The following is a 17,239-nucleotide window of genomic DNA, read 5'->3' as shown; positions in this document are numbered from 1 at the left end:
GCCATGCTTTGTTGGTGTGCTTTAGGACTTTTCAATCTTTTCTTACAGCTAAGATTATTTGTAAAGGTAAATCACTAAATATTGCATTTTATTAGGTGTACGTGTGCGTGCGTGTGTGTGCGCGTGCATTTATGTGTTTGTGTGCGTCAATGTGTGTGTGTTCATCTGTGTGTGTGCGTATGTGTTTGCATGCCTCTGTGTGCAGCTGTGTGTATATATGTGCTTCTGCGTGCTTATGCATGTCTTTGTGTATCTGTATGTGCTGGCGTGTGTCCTTGTTCTGGGTGTGTGCGTGCCTGTGTGTCTGTGTACATCTCTGTTTGTGTGCACGTGTGTGGGGAATGTGGGTGTCTGTGTATGGCTGGTTGTGGGTATCCACCTCTTTGTGTGTGTATGAGTTTGTGTGTGTTCTTGCCTGTGTATTGGTTTGTATGGGTGTGTTTTCTGTGTGGTGCACGTCAATTATTATGAACTTCTGTCTGTATGCCCGTGTGTGCATGTCTGTTTGTGTATCTTTGTGCCTATGTTTGTGTATGTGTCCATATGTCTGTGTATTCGTGTGTGTTTTGTGTGCGTCTGCGCCTGTGCTAGGATGTGTCTGTTTGAGTGTGTGTGTGTATATATATATATATATATATATATATGTGTGTATACGTGTTTGCGGATGTGTGCATGTGTGGGGATTGTGGGTGTGTATGTGACTGTTTGAGCATGACTGCCCGTGTGTGTGTGTGTGTGTGTGTTTGTGTGTGTGTATATACGCCTGTGTGTGACCCCATGTGTGCGTGTGTGGAGGGAGACTGTCGATGTCTACGTGGGTGGGAACTGTGGCTGTCTGTGTGTGTTTGTGTGTGTGTCGTTACGTCTGTCTGTCTGTCTGTTTCTGAGTCAGTCTGTGTGTTTGTTTCTGGGTCTGTGTGCGTGCGTGCGTGTGTCTGTCTTGAAAGAGTGTGGTGCTGAAGAAGAGCAATTGTTCAAGCAGCATCCAAAGAGCAGGAGAGTCGAAATATCGAGCATAATCCCATGTGGTGCTGGGGGGAATGTAGCTGGGAAGGCGGTGGTGCTGGGGGGGCAAGTAGCTGGGAAGGCGATTGTTAAATGAAGGTGGGCTGAAGGTGATAGTTTAGAGTGGAGTGGATAGGTGGGAACGAAGAACAACAGATTGTACAGTTCAAGAAGGAGGGGCCGAGTTGTAGGGTTGGATCTGCAATATGGTGGGGGGAGGGGAAATGACGAAACTGGTGACATCTGTGGCTGTGTGTGTTTTGTGTGTGTTTTGTGTGTGTGTGTGTGAGTGAGTGCCTGAATGTGTGCGTCGGTCGGCGTGTGTACGTCTCAGTGTGTCTGTGTGCACCTGCATGTCTCTCTGCATCTGGGCATGTGTGTGCATCCGGGTGTGGGTGGCTGTGCGTATGTATGTGTGTATGGGTGTCTGTGTTAAAAGAGTGTAGTGCTGAAAAAGAACAACCGTTCAGGCAGCATCCAAGGGACACTTGCTTCCCTGAGCAAGTTGAGGGAAGCAAGGGGTTAGCAGGAAAGTGGAGTTGAGCGCTGTAGTAGATCAGCCATTCTCTTATTGAATGACAGTGCAGGCTTGAGGGTCAAATATCCTACTCCTGCTCCCATTTCTTATGTTCTCATGTTATTCTTTTGGAAAGTAACTTGTTATTTTCCTGGAAGTTGTGTTGTAAATGTTGCATTCAAGGAGAGCAGAAGACTTTTTTTTAGTTCACCCTGGGTAGGGTATGACAGCTGTATTCCCAGCGAATCTGGGTCTCAGCCACATCTTGAGCGTAAAGTTTGGGAAGATGGATCGGGGGTGACGGTTCACTTCCTGACCATGCCTGGATTTTCCAAGTACATTTCCGAAACTACACCTAACCATTCGAGTGGCCTCAATCTGCTCCTGTGTAGCAGGTCCAAAGGGATGAATAGAACATCAGAATGTAGGGCTGCGGACACCAGCGTACACGTGTATGTCAGTCGGCATATGTACGTCTCAGTGTGTCTGTTTGTGCGTCTGTGTCACTCTGGGTGTGTGTGTGTGTGTGTTTGTGCGGTTGTGTCTGTGTGAGTGAGAGGTTTCTCTGAGAATGTGAGTGTGTGTGTGTGTGTGTGTGTGCAGCTGTATGTGTGTCTGCGTGTGTGTTCGTTTCTGTGAGTGTGTGTCCATCTGTGCATGTATCTGTTTTTGACTGCGTGTGTGTGTGTGTGTGTGCGCGCGCACGTGCGTTCAGAGGTTTAAAGGATGAACACGGACAGAACACACACCACCAGCCTCTGTATCAGAAAAGGGAACAGGAAACAGAGACCTGTCGACCCTTCAGAACCTTCCTTCCTAACATCTGAGAGTCTGTAACAACATTTACAGAGCTTTCCCACAGACTGCACAGAAACATCGGGAAAGGGGTCGTTCATTCAACACATTGAGATTTCCCCACTCTAGCTTCTGGCCAAAAATCTCTTCGATTGACTTTCCCAAACACTGTATCCTCTATATTATTTGAAGTGATTAACTACTTGGATTTAAAAAATGAGATAGGAACCTCGGTCTCTCGATTTGATGAAGAAGTCAACAATAGTATACACATAAGTCTCTTCTCAGAGCAACGGGTTTACATCAATTCCTTTTGAGATGTTAACATTTATTCTACTTTTCTAACCAATGTGCTCAGTTCCACGTCTATCCACATTGATCTCACCTGCCACGTATTTGCCCATTCCATCCTTTTGAATTTCTTTACATCCTGATCACCCACTCACATTCTTAATTTGGGGCAATTAGCAGGTTTGTATAGCTTTCATACAATGCCCTTGAACAAATGTTTGTTATGTTTTCTGAATAGCTGGGGTCCAAATGTCAATTCCTGCTAGTCATTGCTTTCCACTCCAAAATATATAGTCCTGTTTATGCTAGTACGCTTTTTCCTTTAAACTCTCCCATTCTCAACCCATGCCAGTGTATTATATCTAACAATTACACACTGCCTTGGGGCAGGACAGACGACGTCAAATCATTTCAAGGAAGCAGCACAGACCCAACCTTTGCTCATTGACTTAAGAAGGTGTAAGGTGGATATTGCATGAGTGATGCAGCTGAATGAAACAGAAATAGAAGAGGATAGCAGACAGAATAACTTAACTATCTGAAAAAACAAAAGAATTATGTCTCAACTCCGGATTCAACCCAGTGAAACTCATCTGCACCCCATCCAGTGCTAATACATTCTTTCTCAAGTAAGGTGGCTTAAACTTCATGCAATACTCCAGGTGTGGCCTCACCAGCACCCTGTACAGGTGCAAAATAACTTACCCGATTTTAAATTGAATCCCTTCAGCAACGAAAGACAACATGCCATTTGTCTTCCTCAGTACTTGCTGTACCTGCAGACCAACCTTGTGTTATTCATGCACATAGACATCCAGGTCGCTCTGCAGAGCAGCATGCTGCAACGTTTTACCACTCAAGTAATAACAAAATGTACTCCTAACAAAATGGACGAATTCACATTTACTGACATTGTATTCCATCTGGCTGACATTTGCCGACTTACTCAAAGTATCTCTGTACATGTTGCTCTGCCACTTATCTTCATGTCATCTGCAAATTTTGACAAACTACGGATGCTCCGAACTCCACAACATTTATAAAAATTGAGAATAATTGCAGGCCCAACGCTGATCCCTGAAGCTCGCCACTAGTCACTGATTGCCAGATATGAATAGCACTCATTTAGACCATACTTTGCTTCCTGTTAGTCAACCTATATTCTGTCCAGACTTATACTTTACCCATAACATTTCAATTTTTATCTTCTGCAACAGGCTTTTGTGTGGCACCTTGCCGAAGACATTTTGGAAACCAAGATACACCATATTCGTTGTCTACCTTGCTCAAAATTTCTTCATAAATTTCCAAAAGACTTGTTAAGCATGACCTGCCCTTCATGAATCTGTGCTGTGTCTGCGCAATGGGTCGATTTCTATCAAAATGTCTTGCTATTTCTCCCTTAATAATACACTCAAGCATCTTCCCCATTACACAGATTGAGCTAACTGGTTTATAATTTCCCATCTTTTCTCTACCAGCCTTTTAAAACTGTGGCATCTCATTTGCTGTTTTCCAATCTGCTGGGACTGCCCCAGAGTTCTTCAGATTTTAGAAAATTACCACAATTGTACTTGATATTTCTCCCGCTATCTTATTTTAGTAACCTAGGATGGATTTAATTCGGGGACGCGTCTGCCTTTAGATCCATTAGCATACCCAACACGACCTCCTCCATAATAATGATTATGCACTTGTCCTCACCTACTCTCATCTCTTTGTCAATTACTGGCATGTCATTAATGCATTTCACAAGGAAGATCGATTCAAAATACAAGCTCAATGCCTCAGTCATCTCATCATATCCTATAACTAAATGCTCCTAATCATCCTTTAAAGGACCAACATTTTCGTTAGCCACTCAATTTCAGTTTATATATTTCGGGAATCATGTGCAATCTCTTTACATATTCTGTGCTGTTTTTTGATTCTTGTGTTCTATCCTACTTTTCTTTGGAGCTCTTCTCGTGGCTTTCTGTTGACCTTTAATGTTTTTCCAATTTTCTAAGTTCTTGCTGTTCTTGGCCACATTGCATGCCTTCTCTTTCAACTTGTTAGCCTCGCTTATTGCTTAGACAACCGATGCAAATTGCCCCTTTTCTTAGAGTCTTTCCTTTTCAATGTTTATACTTTTGGTAAGGACTTTGAAAAATTCCTTGAACATCCTCCGCTGCTATCAACTCTCACTATAAAGTTTTTGGTTTCACTCAACTTTAGCCAAGTCCACCCTCATTCGATTGTATTCTCCCCTGTTGAAGCACAGGACCCTGTTATTGGATTTTATCTTGACACTCTCCATCTGTATTCTAAATTCAACCAGACTGCGAGTATTCCTTCCAAGTTGATTTCAAACTATGATGTCACTAATTATTCCTGTCTCATTACACAGGACTAGAACTAGCATAACTTGCTCCTTATTGTACGTGCTTTTATTTTAGAGCTGTCAAACCCAGACATTTCGGATTCACTGCTTTTTCATCTTAGAAAAAGAAACAAGGGCGGCATGACCTTGTTAAAGGAGTAGCATGTTCACAACACTAGACTTGGGACTTCATCAAAAAGGTCCTTAATATCCCAATTCACTGCATCTATTGCTTCGGCATAATTTATTTCCTACTCAGTTCCTCAAATATGATTCACCTTTAAGAATTTGGCATTGACTTGATCCATGTTCATTGCTTTCAAATTAATTTAATTCTCAAAGTTCCCTGGCAAAGCATTATTTCGTGTAGACTCTTGTATTGTCCTGACTGCTTCTTTGGTGCTAAGCAGACTGTAATTCCCTGCTGTCTCTCTGCCTCCTTTGGAAATACTGGGGTTATATTTGCTTCTCTCAATTCTGTCAATTCAATCATCAGGAATTTGGAAGACAGTAACAAAAGTCTTCATTATTCCCATGGCCACCTCCTTGAGATTTCAGTCCAAATATTTTCTCCAAAACTGTTGATTTAGTGATTTGATTGCATTTCCTGTTTTTGTTTTTCTCAGTAGACCTAAAATTGCTTGGAAGTTTTTATTTCTTTCTCTTTCATGAAGGCAGAACTGAAGTAGTTGCTTCATTGTCTGACATTTTCCTGTTCTCCATGCGATCGTTTTGGACTACAAGGAGTTACAATTATCTTTGACAATATTTCATCTTGATATATTGTACTTTGAGAAGCTTAACGTTTCATGCTTGTTCAATGTACTCTATCGAAACCTATTACTTCCTGCCTTAAACTGTTCAATGTTTGAGCTTCCACGGCCATACAGTAACAGAAGCATAGTCTGTGTAGCATCAAAATTACAGCTCGATCGAGATTATTCCAACTTTATTACATCAGTGCCATAGCCATGAATGGTTTGACACTTCAAGTGCTCGCCCAAATATGTTTTAATGGTTGTGAGGTGACCCGTGATAACTTATCCCTCAACCCCACCACCCCCCCACCCCCGCAGGATGTGCATTCCGGACCGCAACATCCTCTGGGTGAAAACCAAACCCAGAATCCTGTCTAAACGTCAAATCCTTCGCTTTAAACGTGTGCTCTCCTGTTCTTGGCCCTTTACAAAAAGGAACAGCTGCCTCTGTCCATGCAGCTTTCCATGTCCCTCGCAATCTTATCCTTCTAAATCACGTCCCCCTCAATCTTCTCTGTTCCAAAGTAAACAATTGCAGCTTATTAAACCTCTTTCCATAGCTGATATGCTCCATCCTTGGGAACATCCTGGTGAATCTCTGTACCCCCTAATGAACAATCACATGCTTCCTGTAATGAGGATCCCAGAACCCCAAATAGTATTCTATCTTGGCCTAACCAAAGTGTTACATAGTTCTAGTAATCTATGCCTCGATAAGTAAACGCTATGCCTACTGTTTTCAACGATTTCTTACGTAACCTTTGATCCCGCTCCGCCACATTCACTCTGAGCTTCCTGATGTGCTGCCATTCATTGTGTACTCTCCTGTCTGACTCCTACCTCCAAAGTTCATCAACTCATATTTATCAGGGTTACATCGCATCTGTCATTGAGCCACCCGTCTGATCATTCCATCTGTATCATCCTGTTACGTAAGAACTTCCTCCTCACTGCTAAACACCCAGCCAATATTTGTGTCAAACACAGACTTACTTATCACGCTGCCACTCCTCCTCCACATTCACACCTACATCATTTATAAATACCACAAATAATGAGGGATGCAGCGCTCATCATTGTGGTACATCAGGGTACACCGTTCTCCAGTCATACAAACAGCCTTCTACCACCGACCTATGTTTTGCAAAATTTTCTCAAACACTGATCTGAAATACACTGGTCTATAGTTCCCTGTTCTATCTCTGCAGCCCTTCCTGTAAAGGGTGTTCTCCAGTCCTCGGGCACCTCACCTCTAACCGGATTCTATTTAACATTTGCATCAGCGCCTTTCATTCCTAGTTTCCAACAGCAGCCTGAGGTGTAACTGAGATATAACAGTTTTATACCAGCCAAAACCATCAATCCCTGTTCACATCTTACATCCATCTGTTCAAGGGCCGCCCAGCCCATCTTCTTGAATTCTGTACCTACCTCCTCCTTTTCCCAAGTAAATAGACTTGAAGTTCTCATATAACAATCAATCAGCGTTCTCCAATTTCACACACAGATTCCCCCCTTGATCTCAGACCAAGTCTCCTCAGCAGACCATCTTGCCATCTGAGAGATTAATCAGGAGAATGCCCATTCAGTATATGTGATCGGTATATTTTACTTAGATCAAAACATCAAAATTGTACAGGTACAGTCCAGTTACAATATCTCCAACTCTCTGTGTTACAAGTGCAGAATGTCTTTACTTCTAGTTGGAGCAAATTACTGCAGAAGCTGAATCTGAAACCAACACATGCGAGAGATCACAGTGAGTCAGACAGCATTGTGAAGAGAGAGCAAGCTGACAGTTTGAGTCTCGTTGATTCTTCATTGTCTGTATTCGGATTCAATTTAAATGAAGGCGTTTAAAGGGAGACAGCACTGAAACCTGTGCCACACCAGCGTACGCCGGTCTCCAGCCACACAAACAGCCTTTTAACGGCATTTATGCTCTCCAATACTTTCTCTAATGCTTACCTTCCCCTGTTTGCGTATGTTCCTCCCAATACACTTTGCTTTAATGTTATCTCATAACTTACTGAGTGTGCTGATGAAACCTTCTCCTGAATATCAGACTTTACCACATTCACTGATTCACCATTGTTTATATCTACAAGAAATATCGTCAAGAAAATAATTGTAAATTATAACTTCCCTTTCATAAATGCAGAACAAATCTCCTGAAATTTGCTATTACTTACTCAGTGTCCAATAGTTTGCAACAGATTCCCTACAGTGAATGAAAACACCGGCCTGTAGTCCTCCACTCTCCCATTTCTTCCCTTCGTAAATCATTTGAATGCATTTATAACCTTCCGAAATGAATACAGAAAAATACAGTAGTTCCTTTTGCAATCAATATGTGTATTGCTGTTTTCTATGAAATTTCAGTTTGAATTACTTCTCCTCTGTCAGAATTATCAATCCGCATCCCAGTTCTGTTTCCAAATGCTACCTCATAACTGTATATGAATGATTTTAGCCTTTAGTTACAAAGGCCCATGGTATTTCTGGGAGATTTTGTGGATCTTCCTCATTGAAGACAGACGAAATGTCCACTGTTTCGTCTCCTTGTCATTTTTCTGTTCTCTACAATAAATTCTCCTATCCAAACATTCGCTGTGCCACATTTCATCTTGGTTTCCTTTTCCTGTCAAGTCTCAACAGATGTTTTTTCGCTAGAATTTAGAAGTAACAAAGAAAATCACAGCACATACAGGCCGTCAGCCCTCCAAGCCTGTGTCAATCCAGATCCTCTATCTATACCTGTCGCCTATTTTCTAAGGTTCTGATCCCTGCCCATTCACGTATCTGTCGGGATACATACTAAATGACACTTTCGTCCTCATCTCCACCACCTCCGCTGGCAACGCATCCCAGCACCCATAACCCTCTGCGCAAATAACTTTTCGAGCATATCTCCAATCACCGTTTCCCCTTTCATCATGAATTTTTGCCCCTTGTAACTGACTCCCTAACTTTGGCAATATGCTTATTGCTATCCACCCTGTTTACACCTCTCATGCTTTTGTAAACCTCAATCAAGTCCTCCCTCAAACTCCATCTTTCTTATGAAAATAATGCTAATCTATCAAACCTCGTTCTCTCCATGCTATGTAACATTCTTTCCTCTTTCCAAAGCATCCAGAGCCTTTCAGTAATGTGGTAACCAGAACTGTCCGGAATACTCTGAATGTGGCCGAACCAAAGTCCTATTCTACTCTAATATGGCCTGTCTACTCTTGTACGCAAGAGATTCCAACTGGAAAGGATTGGTGAGTGGGAGGGTATGGAAATGTAAACTTGTGCAAGAGAAAATGAATCAAGGAGAACAGTATGTAATTTGTATATAATCATTTGCTAGTTATAATTTGTAAGGAATGGAATCTTTGATTAGAACTGAAATCATTGACTTGCACCTTTCGAAAATTTACATATTATGACCATCAATTCAGTTCAGACCGAATCACTAGGCAGATAGAGTGACTTACCAGGTTTACCAACTATAGCAATAATAGGATAGTAACCAGCTTGAATAACCATCAGTACATCTTCAATCCGTCACGCTAATGATATCCAAGGCTGGGAAAGCCACAAAAGACCCGATGATAAACTCCTGTCCATTGCTGGAAATTTCCAGTCGAATGTTCTCAGATCCTGATCCATTGTTGCAACATTCCAGTTTAATGTTCCCAGATTCTGATCTCTCCTCCCTCTCTCTCTGAAGCTACTGATATCTGTTACTGGTGTGGGTAATGCTCCCGCTCATACTATGTGATAACACATTGAACCCATTCTCTTACTGATAGGAGAAGGAAACTTTTTAGGGATCCATAGGATCTATGGAGACTCACATAATCAGAATGGCTGAACAAATAGCTCCAGCTAACCTCTTTCAATTTGATGCTGCTTTAATAAACTTCAAAATATCTATGAACATTTACACATTCTGGATGTGATATGTGAGTGTGACTGTAGGAAGGAATGTTGGAGGTGGCAGGTTGATTGGTGTAATCATGCAGTCTGCCTTGAATATAGATGCAATGCCAGAGGTTTTAACAGAACATAAACATGCTTCTCTGCTCATAAATGGAGAAATTGATCCTGTGATTACTGATCAGTCATTTTGCAAAATCAATAAAACATTGAGAGAATGTCTTCCGTCCATGTGCCTCAGACAATGTGGGTTTATAACAATCAAACGACATGCATATGTTAACAGAGAGTTCTACGTAACAAGTACAATTCAGATTGTTTTCCCAGAATCAGAGAGGGCAAGTGTGAGTGTTGCCTTTATCAATGTTAAGGAACTGTGAGGAAGTATCATTTACTGACTTCAATTACATTGTGCTTATAACATTGGGTTAAAGACAGAAGATGAAGAGGACTGGAGGACATACTGGGAAGAGGTACATTGCTGTTTCCTAGTTATCAGTATTGGAACGTTACACTATATAACTCATATGAAGAACAGATTCAAGGATACAGCTACAATGAGAAATTAGCAGGGACAATATTAATGAAATGCATTTATGCAATACAAAATACAGAGACAAAATGATTTTCTATACAGACCAAAATATGCAAAGTACAAAGAGATAAGATTGTTAAAATGCACCCCGATATGGACCCATATAAATTGAAATGTGGATTAGAAAACGAGGAAAGTGGTGTGCAAACTTTATCAATCATTATTTGATGCACCGCGGAGATGCTGATTTCCTTTCTTTCAGTGATCCCCCTCACTGAGATTCTCTGACCCAGTCTCTCACGCAGGATCTGGAGGTGGAGTGGGAGTGTTAGTTGGGGTTACCATTTCCTGCTGCTCATGGCACAGTTTATTTTAAAAATCCACCTTCGCCATGGAACTAATCTACTGGTCTATTGGGATTTGTTCAGCTGTCCGTAACCCAGCTCTGTGATATTATTGGAAATAAATGACCTGGGATGACAGGCAGTATCAGCAGAGCGCTCCCAGGGTATGGCACCCAGACAATAGGTTTGCAGTTCAGAGGAACTTTTATCTGTCCGTATTTATCTACCGTCATGCTGTCTTGTGATCTATCTGACTTCATCCTCATTTAACACCGCTTCCTCACCCACTCTGTCAGTCGCTCCCCTATCTATCCTCTCTCAGTTTATCTCCCTTCACTTTGTTTTTCTCTGTTTATTTCTATCTCACACCATCTATCTCCACACACTCACTCTAGCTCCAATTGTGCCGTTGAAGAGCTTGTGACCCTACAATGGGTTGACTGACCTCCATCTGTGTTATCATAATTCGGCGGCTCTCTGACCCACAATAAACACTTTAGGTGCCTGGACAGATTAGCTGTTCCAGTGACATGTACAGTGCACAATCACCCATTATTTCTTCCTGTTCTTCTCTGATGTACAAGCTGCCTTGAAATGTTTGTGTAACAAAAGAGACAATGAAATTCAAGCAGTCCAGAAGACGTTCATGGCGGGTATATTTCAATTAGGATTTAATGAAAGATGAGATTCCAGAATAACATGAGCAATGAATGAAAAACAGGGCAACACAAGAAATGGCAGCTGAGTACAACGTGTGGTTCCAAGTAGGTGTTCTGGTATTATCGCTAGATTATCAATCCAGAAATATCAGCTCCTGTTCTATGGACCCAGTTTCGAATCCCGCCAATGCAGGTGGTGGAAATTCAATTCAATATTTTTTAAAAAGCTGGAATTAAGAATCTACTGATGAGAATGAAATCATTGCCGATTGTCAGAAAGGAAAACCCGATTGGTTCACTAATATACTCCAGTGAAGTAATCTTTCATCCTCACTCCAGACCCAAAGCAATGTGATGACTCTCAATTGCCCTCTGAAATGGTCTAGCATGTCATTCAGTTATACCAATCGCTACAAAATCTCAAAGAAATGAAACCAATAGGTGGACCAACAGGTATTGATCTGACCACCGAAAAAGTCAGTTGGAAACATCACTGTCGAACCTGCAAAGTCCTTCTTACTAACATCTGAAGGCCAGTGCCAATATTGGGACAACTACCTTACAGACTAGTCAAGCAACAGCCTGACATAGCCATGCTCATGAAATTATAACTGACAGAAATACCACAAAAACCACCATCACCATCACTGGATATGTACTGGCCCAAGGTCAGGACCGATTCAGCGGACGGGGCGATACATTTTGGAGGTAGTTGCTCTGCGATCCCCCAAAATTAACTCCAAACCCCATGAAGCCCCATGGCTTTAGTTTAAATATGGGCAACGCAGCCTTACTGACTCCCATGTAACCTCATTCCTCAGCTGAATTAGTACTCCTCCATTTTGAACAAAACTTGGAGAAAGCACTGACTGAGAAAAGGGCACAAAGTGTATTCTGGCTGAAGAATTTCAAAGTTAACCATCAAGAGTGGTTTGGCAGCAGTACTACTGATCACGCTGGTCGAGTCCTAAAGGACATAGCTACTTGATTGGGTCTGTGGAAGGTAGTGAGGGAATGAACGAGAGGGAAAAGAAATCATACCTGATGTCATCCTTACCAAACTACCAACAGCAGATGCATCTGTCCATGACAGCATCACTAAAAGTGACCACTGCACTGTTGTTGAGGAGACAAAGTCTCACGGTCACACCGAGAATAAATTCTATTGTGTTGTGTGGCACTATTACCATGCTAAATGGAACAGACATCCAACAGATCTCGCGACTGAAGACTGAGCATCCATAAGACGCTGTAGTCCACCAATAGCAGAAGAATTATACTCCAGCACAATCTGTAGTGTCATGGCCCAGCATATAATCCACTCAACCATTATCATCAAGCCAGAGGATTAACCCTAGTGCAATAGAGAGGGCAGCAATGGGGGAAAAAAACCTGCTCAAGTATGTTCTGTACACAAAACGCAGGACAAATTCAACCCAGCCAAATTCCGCCTTATCAGTTTACTCACTATCATCAATTACGTGATGGACGGGCTCATCAACAGAGCTATCAAGCAGCACCTGCTCAGCAATAACCTGCTCAGTGACACTCAGTTTGGGTTCCACCAGGACCACTCAGCTCCTGACGTCATCACAGCCTTTGTTCAAGCATAGAAAATGGAACTGAATTCCAGCCCTTGAAATCAAGGCTGCATTCTTTCAAATGTGGCATCAAGGAATCCAAGCAAAAAGGATATTGTGAGCAAGTACTTCATTATTGGAGTCATACCTGGCAGATAGGAAAATGGTCATTGTTGTTGGAGATATTCAGTTCCAGAATATTTCTGCAGTAGTCCCTCAGGATAGTGTGGATGTAGGTTTGCTCCATAACCTGGACTGTTCATTTTCAGACGTTTGGTCACCATATTAGGTAACATCTTCAGTGGCCCTCCGGATGAAACCTAGGTCCAAACTTCTTCTGCTGCTTCATCAATGGCCTTCTCTCCATCATAAGGTCAGAAGTGGGGATGTTCGACAATGACTGAACAATGTTCAGCACCATTCGCAAATGTTCAGGTATGGAAGGCAGTCCATGCCAAAATGCAACAAGGTCTGGACAATACCCAGACTTGGGCTGACAAGTGACAAGTAACACTCGCACCACACAAATGTCAGACAATGGCCATCACCAGTAAGAAACAATGTAGTAACTTGGTATTCAGCAGCATATTTGTCACTAAATTCCCATTCTCCCCCCCACCCCACAACTTATCAATACACTTGGGGTTACCATTGACCAGAAACTCAACTGGACTCGCCACATTAATATAAGAACAGATCAGAGGCAAGGATTACTGCGCGAGTAACTCATCTTCTGTCTTCCCAAAGCATGCACCTTCGATAAGGCAAAAGTCAGGAGTGAGATGGAATGCTCCCCAATTGCCTGAATGAGCGCAGCCACAACGACACTGATGAATCTTGACACCATCCAGGACAATATAGTCCAATTGCTTGGCACCACTTCTACAAGCATTCATTCCCTTCACCACGAACGTTCAGGATCAGCAGTGTGTACTCTCTACAAGATGCACTGCAGAAATTCTCCAAAGATCTTCAGACAGCAGCTTCCAATCCTACGAGCACTTCCATCTAGAATGACAAGGGCAGCAGACTTTTGTGAACACCACCTTCTAGCTCCCCTCCAAACCAGTCAATATCCTGATTTGGAAATATATCAGCTTTCTTTCACTGTTGCTGGGTCAAAACCTTGGAATTCCCTCCCTCGTGGCATTGTTGGTCAACGCACAGCAGGTGGACTGCAGCGGTACAAGAAGGCAGCTCAGCACCACCTTCTCAAGAGGGTAACTAGGGACGGATAAGAAATGGTGGGCCCATCCAGCGATTCACAGAACCAAAAAATATGGTTAAAAAGTTCCACGTTGAGCACATTGATGGCACAGGTTGTCTGATTTGAACATGAACAGGAAAGTAGTGTTTCTGACACTGAACATTTTAGACCTTTTTTTATTAGAAGGGTGTTCAGTATTCGATGACTCCTTGTTGCTGAGTGCTGTGATAAATTGCACCTGTTTTGTTAAATTCGACAATATTAGCATAACAGAATTGATCCTTCGAAAATACCCAACTGAAAATGATTATCATCGTAGACACAACGTACTCCTGGCAGGTGAGATTCACACATAGCTGCTTATATTCAACACATTACTGCGCTACTGGCCGACACTAAATCCTCCCACCGTCCATATTACAGGGGTTACCAATGACCAGAGGGTGAAGTCAAATCGACACACAAATACAAGAATTGCAAGTACAGGTCAGAGATTTTCAATTCTGCACTGTATAATAGACTATATGACCACAAGGGCATGCAATGTAGCAATAGACTAAGGCTATTCAGGCTGTCTCTTCACGCTGAAACTGTGACATTTTGTCATCGTCTCTATGACTAGTGGAAATATCTTTTATACTCTAATTATATCAATCTTTGCAATAATCGATCAGTTTCAAACAGATGTGTTCCCCCACACCATTCTTCAAACTTGCATTGAGTACAGACATAGAGCCCACAACTGCCGCTCATATGACAAGCCATCATTCCCAGGATAGATCATGTCGAATACCTGTAGACCCTTCCCCAGAACCGCTCACAATAATCCAATTTCGTCTGACCATAGCCTATTACATTCTCAGCAATATGTCTCCGATCTTGTATTCTAGCTCTCCTGAAATGAATGTTAACATTGTATTTACTTTTCTAACTGCCAACTGAACCTGCACATTAACCACAAGAAAAGGATGAGTACTCTAAACTCCTTTTGTGTTTCAGATTGCATGAAGCCTTTTAGAACATAGTGTCTGCCTGTATTCTGCCTACTGAAGTGCATAATCTCAGAAGTTCCCATATTGTGTTCCATCTGCTTTATATTTGCTTAGTGTCCTAAACTTTCTATTCTTTCTGCAGTCTCCCCACTTCCTCAATATCACCTGAACATCCAATCATCATTGTATCATCTGCAAACTTAGTGAAACTCGTCAGGTCAGATGGTTCGTGTAAATGGCACTTCCTGACTACCTAAGGATGGTCCACCATTGAAAAGACACAACAGTTAAGGTGCCTGACTCCATTCAGGTTAAAGCAGTGGCTTGACTGGAATTACATCTGCACAGTCTTCACTCCTTGCACCACTAGCACTGACACCGTGCACACCATTTTTATTATGATTTTACCCCATTATGGTGACACAGAACTTGATGGCGCACGATCCGAGTCTATCAATCGCAAACTGCCTCAACGCTGACTGCGTGGTGCTCACACCAACCAATGTCACTGTGTGTTGATGATACGGAGGGAGGTGGGGAAGGGGATGTCAATAATAAATGACTGTGTGACTGTCACTAACTGGCAGCTGACACCAGCCCCAAAAGCCCCAGAATGTACCTGTGCCCGCTATCACCACTGCAGGCATGGTCAGTCTTCCAGTGAGTCAAATCAAAGAAAGTGATGGGCCTGGACAGTGTTCCGGCTGAGCACTGTGTGGACCAACTGTCAGAGGTATTCACAAACAACTTCTGTCTCTGCCTCCTGGGACCGAAGTCCCAACCTGATTCAAGAAGGCCATCATCATTCTCGTAAGTGAGAAAGCACATGGAACGTGCCTTAAAGACTATCGCCTATTGGTTCTGACCTCAATCATCATGAAGTCATTCGAAAGGCTGGTTATCACCTCCATTCTCCCAGCCTGCCCTGCTGCCCTATAATTTGCTGACTAATGTACCGGGTTCACAACAGATGCCTTATCCGAGCCATGCATGCATCTCTGGAACATCTGGACAACAAGGACACCTTCACCAGACTCCTGCTCATTGACTAAAGCTCCACCTTCAAAATCATTATCCCTTACAGACTAATCACAAAACTCCACTACCTTGGTCTCTGCTCAACCCTCTGCTACTGGATCCTCAGGTTTCTGACTGACAGACCACAATCAGCTAAGATAAGTAAAAGCACCTCCTCCACAATAACACTCAACACTGGAGCTCCTGAAAGATGTGTCCTCAACACACGACAATACTACCTGTACACCCACGGCTGCGCCCTTAACCCTTACTGGAATCCCTGTACACCCACAGCTGTGTCCTCAGCCCCCTACTGTACTCCCTGTGCACCCACAAACTGTGCCCTCAGCCACCTTAATGTACTTCCTGTACACACACGGGTGTGTCCCTCAGCCCCCTACAGTCATCCCTGTACACCCACCACTGTATCCCAGCCCCCTACTGTCATCCTGTGCACACCCACCACTGTGTCCTCAGCCCCCTACTGTCATCCCTGTACACCCACCACTGTGTCCTCAGCCCCCACTGTCATCCCTGTACACCCACCACTGTGTCCCTCAGCCCGCTACTGTACTCCCTGTACTCACATGGTTGTGTCCCTCAGCCCCCTACTGTACTCCCTGTACACACACGGCTGTGTCCCTCAGCCCCCTACTGTACTCCCTGTACACCCACGCCTTCTTCAGCCCCTACTGTACTCCCTGTACACCCACGGCTGTGTTGTTAATTCCAAACAACCCCAGCTGCAAATTCGCTGATGACATCACCAAATCTGGAGGGATATCAAACAACGATGGGTCAGAATACAAAAAGCAGATCTAGGGCTTGGTGGCATGGTGTAATGATAACCCTCTCTCTCAAATTCGACAATAGTAAGTAACTGATCATTGACTTCAGTAAAAAAGGAGGGGCCCACGCACTCAGCTACACTAAACGGTTGAGGGAGGTGCAGGGCATCAACTCCTTCGGTGTGACGATAACTGACAACTTACTGTGGACTTCTCACATAGGTCGACGGTCGGGAAGGTTCAACAACGCCTCTGCTTTCTCACGTGACTCAGGAAATTCAGCATGCACTACTTCTACAGATGCACTATTGTCAGCGGACTGTCCAGATGCGTAACGGCCTGGTACAGCAACGCTCTGCCCAAGACCATCAGAAACTACAGAAGATTGTGTTCACAGCCCGGACTATGACGGACTCCAATCTCCCAACCATTGGCTCTATTTATACGGCTCGTTGCCGCAGA

The sequence above is a fragment of the Hemiscyllium ocellatum genome, unplaced genomic scaffold (genome assembly GCF_020745735.1).
Source record: "Hemiscyllium ocellatum isolate sHemOce1 unplaced genomic scaffold, sHemOce1.pat.X.cur. R6, whole genome shotgun sequence".
Lineage (NCBI taxonomy): Eukaryota > Metazoa > Chordata > Chondrichthyes > Orectolobiformes > Hemiscylliidae > Hemiscyllium > Hemiscyllium ocellatum.
Note: the sequence above shows the minus strand (reverse complement) of the source record.